Source organism: Ambystoma mexicanum, chromosome 1p (genome assembly GCF_040938575.1).
Source record: "Ambystoma mexicanum isolate Mex_15411 chromosome 1p, UKY_AmexF1_1, whole genome shotgun sequence".
Taxonomy (NCBI): domain Eukaryota; kingdom Metazoa; phylum Chordata; class Amphibia; order Caudata; family Ambystomatidae; genus Ambystoma; species Ambystoma mexicanum.
This window is the reverse complement of record NC_090921.1, coordinates 1,237,734,467-1,237,748,649: the sequence shown is the minus strand read 5'-3', so window position 1 is coordinate 1,237,748,649 and position 14,183 is coordinate 1,237,734,467.

Here is a 14,183-nt window from a genome sequence, read left to right as displayed (position 1 = left end):
TTCGTAGTGTTCTTTCTCTCTCTGCAGGTCCTTAGTTTCAGGTAAGCTGGCATCAAAGAACTGGACACGGTGAGCATTACGCTGCCCACAGCAGAATAACGCAAAGCATGTTCTGCTGTTTGGGTGTGATTTAAATAGTCTCAGGTAAAGTAGTCTAGGTAAAATAGTCCCAGGCCTGCCACACGCAAAGTAGTCCAGTTAAAGTAGTCCCAGGCCTGCCACACCCAAAAGACTATATCGCATAGCTCAGTTCCTTGTAACTGAGCTATGTGTGTGCCTCCATGTTGGCTGAACCCCCCCCCCCCCCCCCAAGTTAAATAGTCCCAAGTAAATAGTCCCATTCTAATGTTGGTCTTCATGATGGTTATGAGCCTGGTGCCAAAGGCGCCAGGACTGACTTCAAGAGAGTCTTGGATGAGGTTTTAAGGCCTTTGACCTGGCCCTAACTGGAAGGCTGACTTGCCAGTGAGGGCCAGGGGCAAGGGCCATGACAGGTCTAGTGGAAGGTGGGGACTTTTTTTGAGAGAATGCCGCAGCAGACAGGGAGGAAATTATAACTACAACCAACAACCTTATGGGTACCCCCACCCAGGTATCCCCCAAGGACCCGCCCTGGGAATGTCATGCATCCCGTATGAGATCCACCAGGCCTACACGAAATTACCTCCCCAAATCCCCAGCCCTTACGACCCACCACAACAACAGCAAGCCATGCAGCCACACCAGCCCCGCCCGACCAGCAGGCTGCAGAGAACAGACACCCATTCGCAAGCGCGCCAAACGTAGCAGCGTCCCCATATCTGGGAGCAACGGTGGTAGGGGGAAACCCTTTCTCATTCCCTGGGACAGGCACGTACCCCGACTACGACAGCCCACAGAGAGCACTTGCGTATCCAGTCCTGTCGATAACCTTACATCCAGAAGAGGAACCACTTGTGGGACAGAGATAGTGAACAAACAATTCATCTCCATTGTGGGATCAGGAGCGGAGAAGTTGTGCATTAGTGAAGGTAACTTCCCGCTATCAGGAAAGATTCTCCACACACAGGGATTCTCTGGGGCTGTTTTAACGGTTCCTTACACAAAAGATCTAGACGTCAAGGTGGGAGGGAAGGTTGTACGAGCCTCCTCCTCTATTCGGAGAGTTCTCCTGTCAACCTGCTCGGTAGGGATCTACTTAGAAAATTAAACATGACAATATCGTACACAGACGGGGATTGTCTGTGCCAACCCTGGTATGTGCCCCCTTCTGAGCCATGCTGGTGATACATGCTGTGGCCAGCGAGGTGGCAGTGAGAGGTATCCCAGTAAATCCTGACATGTTTATTTATTTGTATTCAGTAATACAACTTTTACAAATTTCAATTATCAATCAATTAAAATTTAAATACATACACTACAATCCCATAATCAATTGACAACATCATATCACAGAAATTCTTACATACAAATACAATTAATACAATTATTAAAATAGAACAATTATAATTGCAAATTTCATTTCAACATCTAATTTCAACATCTAATATCTTCTGTTACTTTTCAAACTCAACCTAATCCAACCTGATAGTACATCATCTCCACTTCAATTAAACTTATATCGTCGACACTACACATTAAAATTCATCCATATACTCACATCAAGAATTCATATAATTCATTATACAATCCCATTAATCTTAATATAATAAATAATTATTTAATAAAACTGTACAACTGAAAAATAATTCCTGTTTACATACATAAAATTACCCTAGTAAAAACCCGTAGCATACTTGTCTGTTTCCCCACCCTCCACATACAGCAGCCTCAGCACCCCAAGTTACACAAAGAGGGAACACTCCACCACATTTTCAAAATAATTTTCCACAGTCGATATAACGCAAAGTGTAGCTTTAGGCTTTCTGTATTCAGGCAGTAGGACCAAAAATGATCTGTTTGTATGTACTCAAGGTTATTAACGAAACACCCAAGAATCTCTACAATAGCAGGTGCCAGTGCTAGACACTCCGTAAACAGATGTCTTGTGGATTCCAGTACACTCTCACTGTTACATACCCGGCATGTACGTTATTTAGGAGAAATATTAAAGCGAGGACCTAACTTCAACAATGTAGGTAGCTGGTTGTCCTTAGTTTAAACAAAAACATTCTCAGAGCCGGGCTCGGACAACACTTAATATATCTTTGTGCCCTAATATATATATGAGTGACACACAACACTTCCATGTGTGTACTCAAACTATACAGATGGTCATAATTATTGGTCCAGTCCCACATGCACATGTTCTTTTTAAATATCAATTTTAAAACTTTATAGCTAGTGCCACAACTGAAATCAGGGCTCCAAGCAATTTTATCTAGACATTTTACAACCCAGCTATCAAAATCCTTACTTACCACCTTTGAAGTACTGCCCTGAGTATTTTCCAAGTGGGAAAGCAGTTCACAGCACATGGAGGTGCTCTTTTTAAGATTTAGAGCCCCTTTGCCTCACAATGGCCTGTCCCTTCAATGATGTCAGGCCTAGTTCCAGTCTAATATATTCAATAGGTATGGACCTAGCCAGGCCAAGGACAGTTTTCCAAAAATAGCTCTCAACTCTATTCAACCACTGCATGTCCTGCATTGCCAATGCTTTCAATCCATAGAATATCATAGGGCTATCATGTTTGTTTATGGCATCAGGGTGCTTTCACGAGCGATCCCACAGAATACCAGAAAAGAGTGGAGGGTACCCACTGACTTCATTTTTGACTGTAGTGCTCCCCGAGTTGGTTGCAACTAACATTCCTAACAATCCTAACATTAGATTTGGAAGGTCTAGTGGTGTCTGCTAAACAGATTGTAGTGCTGGGTACTGACCTTCACGGGGGCCAGAGGCGCACGGTACTATGCATTGAACCTAATGTGCCCCTACGGCAATTGCCTGATGAAGAGCTGTTCGAGGATGACAATAATGATGGGGAAATCATCCTCGAGATTTGCATACCATGTGAAATAATGGCACAAAACAGGTAAGTGCAGAGCCCCCTAATGGCTGTTGTTAGCGGACCACGGCCATTCGGTAAAACAGATTTGTGATATGTACCCACACATTTATGGACCACACACCCACACAATGTAGGGATGTTGAAAGAAGTGACACCTGTAAAAATAACACTCAAACCAGGAGCAATGCTCCTGTGGGTCAAACAATACCCACCTGGCCAGAGAGGCGGGACAAGCAATTCAGGAAACACTGGAGGCCATATTGCACCAAGGGATCATAGTGCCCTTCACCTCACCATGCAATATGGCTATATACCCCATTAAAAAGGCAACGGGGGCAGTTGGAGGATGATTCAGGATTTACAACCCCTTAATGATATTGTACAGAAAGAGTTTCCACTTGTTCCCAACCCGGCATCCATTTTGTGTAGCATTCCCAAAGAAGTTACCCATTTCACAGTGGTCGATTTGAAGAATGCATTCTTCTCAGTACCCCTCCATCCAGACTCACAGTACCTAAGTGCATTCACCCTAGGTGAGAAGCGCTATGAACACCGTCCCTCCACGCAGGGTACTGTGAGAGCCCCAGTATTTTTAACAGGATACTACATGAAGATCTAGGGAACATTCAAGTGCCCAGCATGATAATTAAATACATAGATGACCTACTGGTCTGCATTGACAGTGAGCAGAGCTGTCAAAGAGACTCCATTGCACTACTGCAGTTACTAGCAAGAAAAGGGTACAAAGTGAACAAGACAAAGCTCCAGTACTGGCAACTGGAAGTGCTTTACTTAGGATGGTAAGCGGATAACTCCTAACATGGCAGCTACAGTACATGCCACTACCAAGCCACTCACAGTGAAAGACATGCAAACGTTTCTAGAGTTATGCAGCTATTGCAGAACATGGATCTTAGACTACACAGCATATACAAGACCACTCATACAAGGCCTCAAGGAAGTCAAAAAGGAGAGCAACACAATCAAGTGGACAGCAGAGATAACTAGTTTTAATGACTTGAAATGGGTCTTTTCAACAGCTACTGTCCTTGCCACACCTGAATACACACAGGAATTCTACATTTTTTCCCACTCGAACGGTACACTCATGACAGCAGTACTCACACAGAAATGCACAATGGCCATAAACCACTAGCCTATTACAGTGGCACTCTTGATTCTGTCATGCAGGGACAATTCACCTGTAAACATGCCCTTGCTGCTGCCGCCTTTGCTATTGAGTAAAGTTTCACAATTGTCATGAGGTGCTCAGTAACGTTATACGTCGAGCGCTCACTTTATGCGATACTGGACTGCTCCAAGTCCACACTCGCCACACAAACCACACAAAGAGCATCAGCATACAAAATAATACTGTCCAGCCTCCACATCCATGTAGTACAGTGCAAAACAGTAAATCCTGGCAGGTTTCCCACTCAGCCATGCACGGCTGAGGACTTGCAGCAGCATGATTGTGCATCCTACGGAGGGGAAGGCGATGATATCCCAAAAGCAAAAGACAGCCCTGTAGAAGAAGGAGAAGTGCTCTTTGTTGACGGGTCAGCATCAATTGACCAAGAAATAGGGAGAATATGAAAAACTGGTCATAAAAAGACTACCCGGGCATTATTCATCACAAGCAGCTGAACAAGTAGCGCTCATAGAAGCCCTGCAGACCTCGAAGGGGTGCTATGTTAACATCTATTGAGACTCTGCCTATGTCACCACCACGTTACAGGTATGTCTGTCACACTGGAGAAGGAGGGGATTCCGGAGAGCCAATGTGTCATGATGCCTACCTCCAAGGAGCCAGGTCCGACCCAGCAACCCCAGAGGCAGGCATCATTTCCCCCAGGGAAGTGCCAGCGGGCCCAAGCTGGGGCCCTTTGGACACAGTCCTGGCGCCTTAGACACCAGGCTCATGTTGGACCCCTGTCCTGGCGCCTTAGGCGCCAGGCTCATAAAGCTAGACATGTGTTCAAGTGTTTTAAGGTGCACTTACCTGATGCAGACCATGCTGCTACATCCAGGCCCTCTTGAGGCCTGAATGGAACTACTTTACCTGTGGACCTACTTTCCCCTGGGTGTGGTCGGGGAAGGATACATACCTGGAACTTCTTCCAAAGCTATTTAAACCACGCCCGATCAGCAACTCACGCTTCGCGTTGTTCTGCTCCTCGCAGCTGGACGCTCACCGTGTCAGCTCCTGCATCTGGACTTCAGCCACGCCTGTCAGCATCCTGGGTCACCTGCTAAGAGAGAATTGGAGAGAAAGAAGACCTTACCTGCTAAAGCTGCATCACGGAGACTTCACACCGACGATCCTGAAAGGGAAGACCTCATTTTAAAAGCATTTCGCTTCGATCGCTGCCACGCTGCATTTCACTCACCTTTCCTGGGCACCTCCATCTTCAGCAGCGATCATCCGGATCCGCAGCCACTTCCCAGAGCCTAGAGAGAAAAAGACAAGAACACAAGGTGAGAGAAGGAAGGGAATAGGAAAAGCTCAGTTTCCTTCTAAGACTTACCTGTTGGGTCATTCCCATTTCATTTCGAGTCCTGCCGCTTCCTGGCATTCCGGACCCTGGCCCCTATGGGGAAAAAAGACAAAGACATTGAATGAGCGAATGCAAAGACATTACCCGAACGCTCATCCAGAACTTACCTGTCATTTACTGGAACTGCACGTTTCACTTCGGGTCGGTGCCATATCTCCGGCATTCCAAACCCCGGCCCCTAAGGGGAAAAAAGACATAAGCGATTAGCGCTTGCTGCAATAAGACAATGAACATTATTATAAGGCTTGAACTTTTGAACTTGCTACAGGACTCTTACAGCGCCTTACCTGAATAGTCAAGCTTATTTGAAATCCCATCAAACCTCAACCCAGTGAAGTAACTGGGTTTCAACGCGCCCTTGCATCAGAAGCAGGATGGAGAACTCATCCTTCCAGACCCTAAGGTGAGACTTCACTGGGAATTGAGGAAGGGTATCGTGGAGGGCTGGAAGAGAGTGGGAGGCTTGAGCATTATTCCGTCAGTAGGTAATACTCCCTTTTCACGCACAGGGGAATATTCCTGCGAGCCAGTGAGTCCATCTTCAGAGTCCTGCGCTTCACCATAGAAGAAGCATCAGCACTCGAAGCCAGACCTGCATCTCCGTGGGAATCAGGTGAGCGTGACAGAACGCGAAGCCTACCCATAATTTCCCACCCGGGCGCTATGGAGACTTCCGAGACAGATCAGCTGGCCCAGCTTTTGGGGGAATTACGGGCAGAAGTGCACTCAGCCCGCCAGGAGACTAACGCTCTCAAAAGAGAACTGATCCTATCTAAGGAAAGAACAGATAACCTGGCCAAAAGGTTATTGCAGGCCCAGGCAGGGCACACTCCTTTACCTAATTCCGGAGATACTTCCACATCAATGGGTTTGAATAACCCGGTACAAATCAATCTACCTGGACACATGCCTTTGGCCCCGCCTGAACGTTTTGCAGGGGATCCCAAGAAATATGCCGTCTTTATGAACCAATGTCCTTTACACTTTCTATGCAGACCCGGGGCCTTCCCTAACGACCAGACCAAGGTAGCCTTTATACTATCTTACCTCAGTGGCAGTGCTGCCGATTGGTCTATTCCATTGGTAAATCAGGATGATCCCATTCTCCAGAAATTTCAGGGTTTCCAGGCCAGCATGGAAAGATTGTTTGCTCGACACTCTCAAGGACAGGCCCTTGATAACGAACTGCTATCCTTACGACAAGGTAATCAGGATCTTCTGTCCTACGTTGCCACCTTTTAATAGACTGGTTGTGGAAACTGGATGGCCAGAAAACAAAAGGATCACATTGTTTCATCGAGCCCTGCGCGGAGAGCCTAAGGATGTTCTAGCTCAGATAGTAGATTCACCCCAGGTCTGCACAGACTACATGTACTTAGTGGTTCAACTTGATCACAGACTTCAAAATAGAAAAGCAGATCGGTTCAAGTACGAAACCCGAGTACCGATCAAAACCCATGCTAACTCCAAGAGTACCGACGTATCCAAACCTATGCAAATCGGCGGTGTTAAAGGACCATTAACACAGAAGGAACGAGAGAGAAGGCGGCAAATGCAACTTTGCCTGTATTGCGGGACTTCCGGTCACTTTCTTCGAAATTGTCCGGTTAAACCACCGAAGAAGGTGGTTGGAGCCACTGATAACGATTTATTGACACCTGATTCGGGAAAGGACCTAGCCCGACAAGCGTAGGGGTCCGCTTGCCGAGCTTGAAAACAAACACTTTGACCTCGCATTTTGTCATGCCAATGGTGCTAGTGGACCCAAAACAGCCTCAGCTGTTGCATGCTATAAAAGCATACATCGACAGTGGAGCTATTGGAAATTACATAGACCGTGAATTGGCTTCCAGGATTAAGCTCCCTCTCCGCCCGAAAGTAACCCAAGATGTCGTTACTACAGTAGATGGAACCGAAATTGCCTCAGGGCCTGTAACACATTCCACTGTTGAAATGACACTGGTGGGTCAGGATGGACATCGGGAAGCAATCGTGTTTGATGTGATCAAGGCCCCACAATTTCAAGTAATTCTTGGAATTCCTTGGTTAGAAACACATAATCCCAGAATCGACTGGCGAGCAAAGAAGATAAGTTTTCCTGATTGTGAACCAACTTGTTACCCAAGAAATCCAGTTATGGGTCTAGCCTCAGCAACTTCCACCCCTGTACAGCTACCATCTGAATACCAAGCATTCCAAGACGTTTTTCAGAAGGAACAGGCTAACACGTTACCTCCCCATCGGTCTTACGATTGCCAAATCGATCTGGTACCCAATGCTCAACTACCTTGTAGTAGGATTTATGCTCTTACGGAACCTGAGAACCTACATTTGCGTCAGTATTTAGATCAGTACCTAGCCAATGGTTTTATTTGCCCGTCCAAGTCTCCTGTCTCCTCAGCTCTGTTCTTCGTGCCGAAAAAAGAGGGCGACCTTAGAACATGTATAGACTATCGCGCCCTAAATCAAATAACGATTAAGAATCGTTATCCTCTGCCCCTGATCCCTGAGCTTATCCACCAGGTGAAAGACGCTTGTGTGTACACCAAGTTAGATCTCCGAGGAGCTTATCACCTAGTGCGTATAAAAGAAGGCGACGAGTGGAAGACTGCATTCCGCACCAAATTTGGGCTCTTCGAATATCAGGTGATGCCCTTCTGTTTGTGCAATGCACCTGCCGCCTTTCAGTACTTTATGAATGATGTTCTTCGGGAACTTATCGACGTCTGTGTCATTGTTTATATTGACGACATCCTGGTGTACTCCTCTTCAGAATCCGATCACAGAAAACATGTTAGGGCAGTTCTTGAGAAATTGCGCCAGCACAGACTATTTGCAAAGTTCGAAAAATGCATTTTTCATACCACAGAAGTGGAGTTTCTCGGATTTATCCTGACACCTCAAGGAGTCCGAATGGACTCGCGAAAGGTGGACGCCATCCTCAAATGGCCATCTCCTAGCTCGGTGAAGGGAGTTCAAAGCATGCTCGGCTTCGCCAATTTCTATCGAAGATTCATCCCGGAATTTTCCTGAACAGTCCAACCCATCAAAGCTCTCCTAAAGAAAAACAAACGCTTTGAATGGACTCTTGAGGCCGAACAAGCCTTTCAGGACCTGAAAACCAAATTCACCTCTGCACCTATATTGAAGCACCCGCACCCAGATCTCCCTTACATTGTGGAAACCGACGCATCCAGTTCGGCCATGGGAGCTGTCCTGTCGCAAAGAGACCCAGAAACTAACCAACTACACCCTGTGGCCTTTTGGTCCAGGAAATTTTCTCCTCCTGAAATCAACTACGCAATTACCGACAAAGAGTTACTGGCTATTAAATCTGCTTTCAAGGCTTGGCGTCACTACCTTCTCGGGGCAAGACACACCATCACCGTAATTACGGACCACAGAAATCTACAGTATTTAAAGACGGCCAAGGCTCAATCTTCATGACAACTCCGATGGGCTCTATTCTTTGCGGAATTTGATTTTGTAATTACCTATCGCCCTGGCTGCAAGAATGGTAAAGCGGACACCTTATCCCGGATTGGCATGGAAGAACCCAATTCGAGTTTAGAACCTGTGCCAATCATACCAGAACAAAGAATCTTAGGCCTAACTTCATTGCAAACTATTGAGGACATCCAAACGCAAGTAAAACAACTTGTAGACTCTTTAGCCTTACTGGAATGGAGTCAAAAGGGTCCTCATTACACCGTTAAGGATGACTTACCCTACTTCCAGGAGCGGTTGTTTCTGCCTAGTAAAGAATTGCAAGAACTTGTTATTGCCCATCATCATGAATCATTAATGGAAGGACACCCTGGTATCGCTAAAACGGAGGAAAAAATCAAACGCCACTTCTGGTGGCCTTCTTGGAGAAATGACATAAAGTCTTTTGTTTTGTCTTGCGGAATTTGCGCCCAAAACAAGGGTCAAAAGAAAAGGCCAGCCGGCCTACTTCAACTCTTGGATATTCCACCGGCACCATGGCACACCTTGTCAATGGACTTTATAACTGACCTGCCTCCTTGTGCTGGTTACAACACTATCCTTGTAATTGTGGATCTATTCTCCAAAATGGCCCACTTTATCCCTTTAAAAGGTTTGCCTTCAGCTTCCACCTTGGCCAAGGAATTTCTGGAGAATATAGTTTGCATACATGGTTTCCCTTCCATATTAGTCTCGGATCGTGGAAGTGAATTTATCTCCCATTTTTGGAAGAAGTGTTGCCAACTAGCACAAATAGATGTGCGGCTATCCGCCAGCCACCTCCCCCAGACCGACGGACAAACCGAGAGAACCAATCAGACTCTCGAGCAATATCTTCGGTGCATGTTACACAAATCCGAGTTAAATTGGAAAGACATCCTTTGGATCGCAGAATATGCATACAACAATTCAGTGCATTCTGGAACCGGACAAACTCCTTTTTATACTTTGTATGGTCACCATCCTCGGACCTCTGATCTAGATCCACCTCTGACCCTGGAAATGCCCGCAGTAAATCATCTGCATTCCACAATAATCCAAGCCTTCAAAGAAGCTGCAACTCATTTACAGCAAGCCAAGAAAAAGTATAAAGAAAACGCTGATTTGCACCGAAGTAAAACTCCTCCTTACCAAGTAGATCAGGTATGGCTAGCAACGAAACATTTACCCCTCAAGGGCCCGCGAACTTTCAATCACAGATTCATAGGACCTTATCCCATCAAGGCTATAATCAATCCCGTGGCCTTTAAAATGGATTTACTGTCTAACATGCGTATTCATCCAGTTTTTCATGCATCACTTTTGAAGCCAGTACAACCAGGGACCCGACTGTCCAAGCCTCCAGACCCAGTTCAAATTGAAGGGGAATTAGAATTCGAAGTTAAAGACATTTTAGACTCCAAGGTGTTAAAGTCCAAACTCTTCTATCTTGTTGACTGGAAGGGATATGGACCTCAGGAGAGATTGTGGGAGCCTAGTAACCATGTTCACGCACCTCGATTAATACAAAGGTTCCACTGGAGATTTCCGAACAAGCCAAAACCCCCGGAGGGAACAACCTTGGGAGGGGCCTTGAGGGGGGGTACTGTCATGATGCCTACCTCCAAGGAGCCAGGTCCGACCCAGCAACCCCAGAGGCAGGCATCATTTCCCCCAGGGAAGTGCCAGCGGGCCCAAGCTGGGGCCCTTTGGACACAGTCCTGGCGCCCTAGGCGCCAGGCTCATGTTGGACCCCTGTCCTGGCGCCTTAGGAGCCAGGCTCATAAAGCTAGACATGTGTTCAAGTGTTTTAAGGTGCACTTACCTGATGCAGACCATGCTGCTACATCTAGGCCCTCTTGAGGCCTGAATGGAACTACTTTACCTGTGGACCTACTTTCCCCTGGGTGTGGTCGGGGAAGGATACATACCTGATCGGTGGAAGGATACATACCTGGAACTTCTTCCAAAGCTATTTAAACCACGCCCGATCAGCAACTCACGCTTCGCGTTGTTCTGCTCCTCGCAGCTGGACGCTCACCGTGTCAGCTCCTGCATCTGGACTTCAGCCACGCCTGTCAGTATCCTGGGTCACCTGCTAAGAGAGAATTGGAGAGAAAGAAGACCTTACCTGCTAAAGCTGCATCACGGAGACTTCACACTGACGATCCTGAAAGGGTAGACATCATTTTAAAAGCATTTCGCTTCGATCGCTGCCGCGCTGCATTTCACTCACCTTTCCTGGGCACCTCCATCTTCATCAGCGATCATCCGGATCCGCAGCCACTTCCCAGAGCCTAGAGAGAAAAAGACAAGAACACAAGGTGAGAGAAGGAAGGGAATAGGAAAAGCTCAGTTTCCTTCTAAGACTTACCTGTTGGGTCATTCCCATTTCATTTCGGGTCCTGCCGCTTCCTGGCGTTCCGGACCCCGGCCCCTATGGGGAAAAAAGACAAAGACATTGAATGAGCGAATACAAAGACATTACCCGAACGCTCATCCAGAACTTACCTGTCATTTACTGGAACTGCACGTTTCACTTCGGGTCTGCGCCATATCTCCGGCATTCCGAACCCCGGCCCCTAAGGGGAAAAAAGACATAAGCGATTAGCGCTTGCTGCAATAAGACAATGAACATTATTATAAGACTTGAACTTTTGAACTTGCTACAGGACTCTTACAGCGCCTTACCTGAATAGTCAAGCTTATTTGAACTCCCATCAAACCTCAACCCAGTGAAGTAACTGGGTTTCAACGCGCCCCTGCATCAGAAGCAGGATGGAGAACTCATCCTTCCAGACCCTAAGGTGAGACTTCACGGGGGATCGAGGAAGGGTACCGTGGAGGGCTGGAAGGGAGTGGGAGGCTTGAGCATTATTCCGTCAGTAGGTAATACTCCCTTTTCACGCACAGGGGAATATTCCTGCGAGCCAGTGAGTCCATCTTCAGAGTCCTGTGCTTCACCATAGAAGAAGCACCAGCACTCGAAGCCAGACCTGCGCCTCCGTGGGAATCAGGTGAGCGTGACACAATGGCTCACCAATGGCTCACCAGTACAGCATGCAGCTCTGCTCAACACATTGATTTCTGCCCTCACAAAACCCTCTGTGGCGGCGGTCTTGAAATGCACAGCACATACACAGAACACAGACAAAATCTCATTGGGGAATGCCGCCACAGACACAGCAGCAAAAGCTGCAGCATATCTCCCAGTACAATCATCAACAGAGTACATTGTGACCACTGCAATCACCAGGCCAGACACAGATTCATACACTGCCCTCCCTATCGCACAAATTATTGAATTGCAGCGTAGGGCAACCCCTATAGGACCAGAACATATGGCTCAAACGTGGGTGCATGCAATCACCTACAGATCTCTTCTGGAGAAAGCATAGTACAGGGAAAGTAGTAATGCCCATGGAATTATTGCATAGAACCTTTGAACATTTTTATTTCCCATCCCATAACTCTAAACAACACATTGCAGCGGACATTAAGGAGGATTGGTTTGTCCCAAATTTACAGGAGCACCTAGCAACAATGGTGGTCCAATAGACAACGGGTCAAGTGTTTAGTACAGGGATGACACTGAGAACTCTGAGAGGAACATTGTCCCACCCTGTTGGCCCATTCCATGAGCTGCACATTAATTGTACAGACATGTGAGTAAGATGCAATGGGGCATGATATTTATTTTTTCAAGGTGGGTTTAGGCCAGGCCATGTGCCCACCCAGGTGCCAAATGTGCTGCTAAATTCCTCATCAGGGAGGTATTCGCCTGCTGGCGAGTATGGGACGTCCTGAGGTCAGATAACAGCACTCATTTTTTCAACGAGTTGTTAAAAGAAATCACAGCCCTGTTTCGAATAAAGCATCGAATGTGCTCAATTTACCAGCCACGAGCAAATGTGGTGGTGGAGAGCATCAACGGCCTCCTTAAAAGCAAACTATCCAAACTGTGCAACACTCAGAAAAATAATTGGGTGTATTGCCTGCCCCAGGCCCTGTTCTACATACGCACACAACCCAGTAAGGACCACCACCTATCCCCCATGAAACAGTGATTGGCAGGCGCGTGCAGACACCCCTATCACCCGTCAGGAGAGCATCGGATGCTTATAGGGCAGTGTCATGATCCCAGTCAGTGAGCATAGTCCTGATACAGTCGTTCAGGCTATGCAGAGCACATTTTATTAATCAGTAGGTCAAAAGTGAGTGTTAGCCTGGCACATATGGCATTTACACCATTCAGAGCATCTACTTCCATAGACTCCAGTGATGTTCAATAGTAATTTCATACGCTTAAGATGGCCGCCCGCAAAACCCATTTACAAGTAGCAGCACGGTTCTATTCATATTTGCAGAGGGAGCTACTTAAGCCCTGCCTCAGGTGGAACGCGCGCTTCGCGTCTGCTCCGCTGACAGTGGGTAACGCTACCAGCGTTTCTCCTCACAGAACCTGAGAAAAAGAAGATAATAGAGTCTTTAGTTTTACGAAGTGTTACAGAGTACCATAGTTCACAGAAGAGACTTACCCGACAGAAGTTATCTCTGACGCTGTTATAATCAGTTAATAACATTTATTCGCTCGTTGTCACAGCCTATTCAGTCAGAAGTTTCACTCACAGCCGCAGCATCTTCAGTCAGAAGTTTCATACGCAGCCACTGCATCTTCCGAAGGTTTTTTTCCTCAGCTTTCTGAAAACCTGCAGACAACACAAGAGGTATTTAATTAAAAACCCAACTTAACAGTTTAACAGAGAAGATGTTTTATAAGCGTTTACTTACCTGAAGGTTGCTCAATTTTTCACTTCACAGTTGTTACTGTGCTCCACCTTGAAGGCTGCAGTTACTCTGTATTGGCGAACTTACGTTTAAAAAGTTTTCTCATCCTGAGTAACTCAGCAGGCATAATTCATTTCCCAAATTCCTTGAACCTGCGAAAAAGAGAAAAAGACAAAAGTAATTAGAAAGAGAGATCTCTCCGACGTAGGAATCAAGTCAAGCCCTTAAAGATTACAGTATCTTCACCTGCTTACTTACCCAAACACTCATTCTTAAAAGAATAGACATTTCAAGGCAAGAAGCTACAGAGTTCATCAGCATCCCAAGTTAGCATTGTTTCTCCATCTCAACGCGCCCCTGTAGAAAAGCAGGATGGAGAG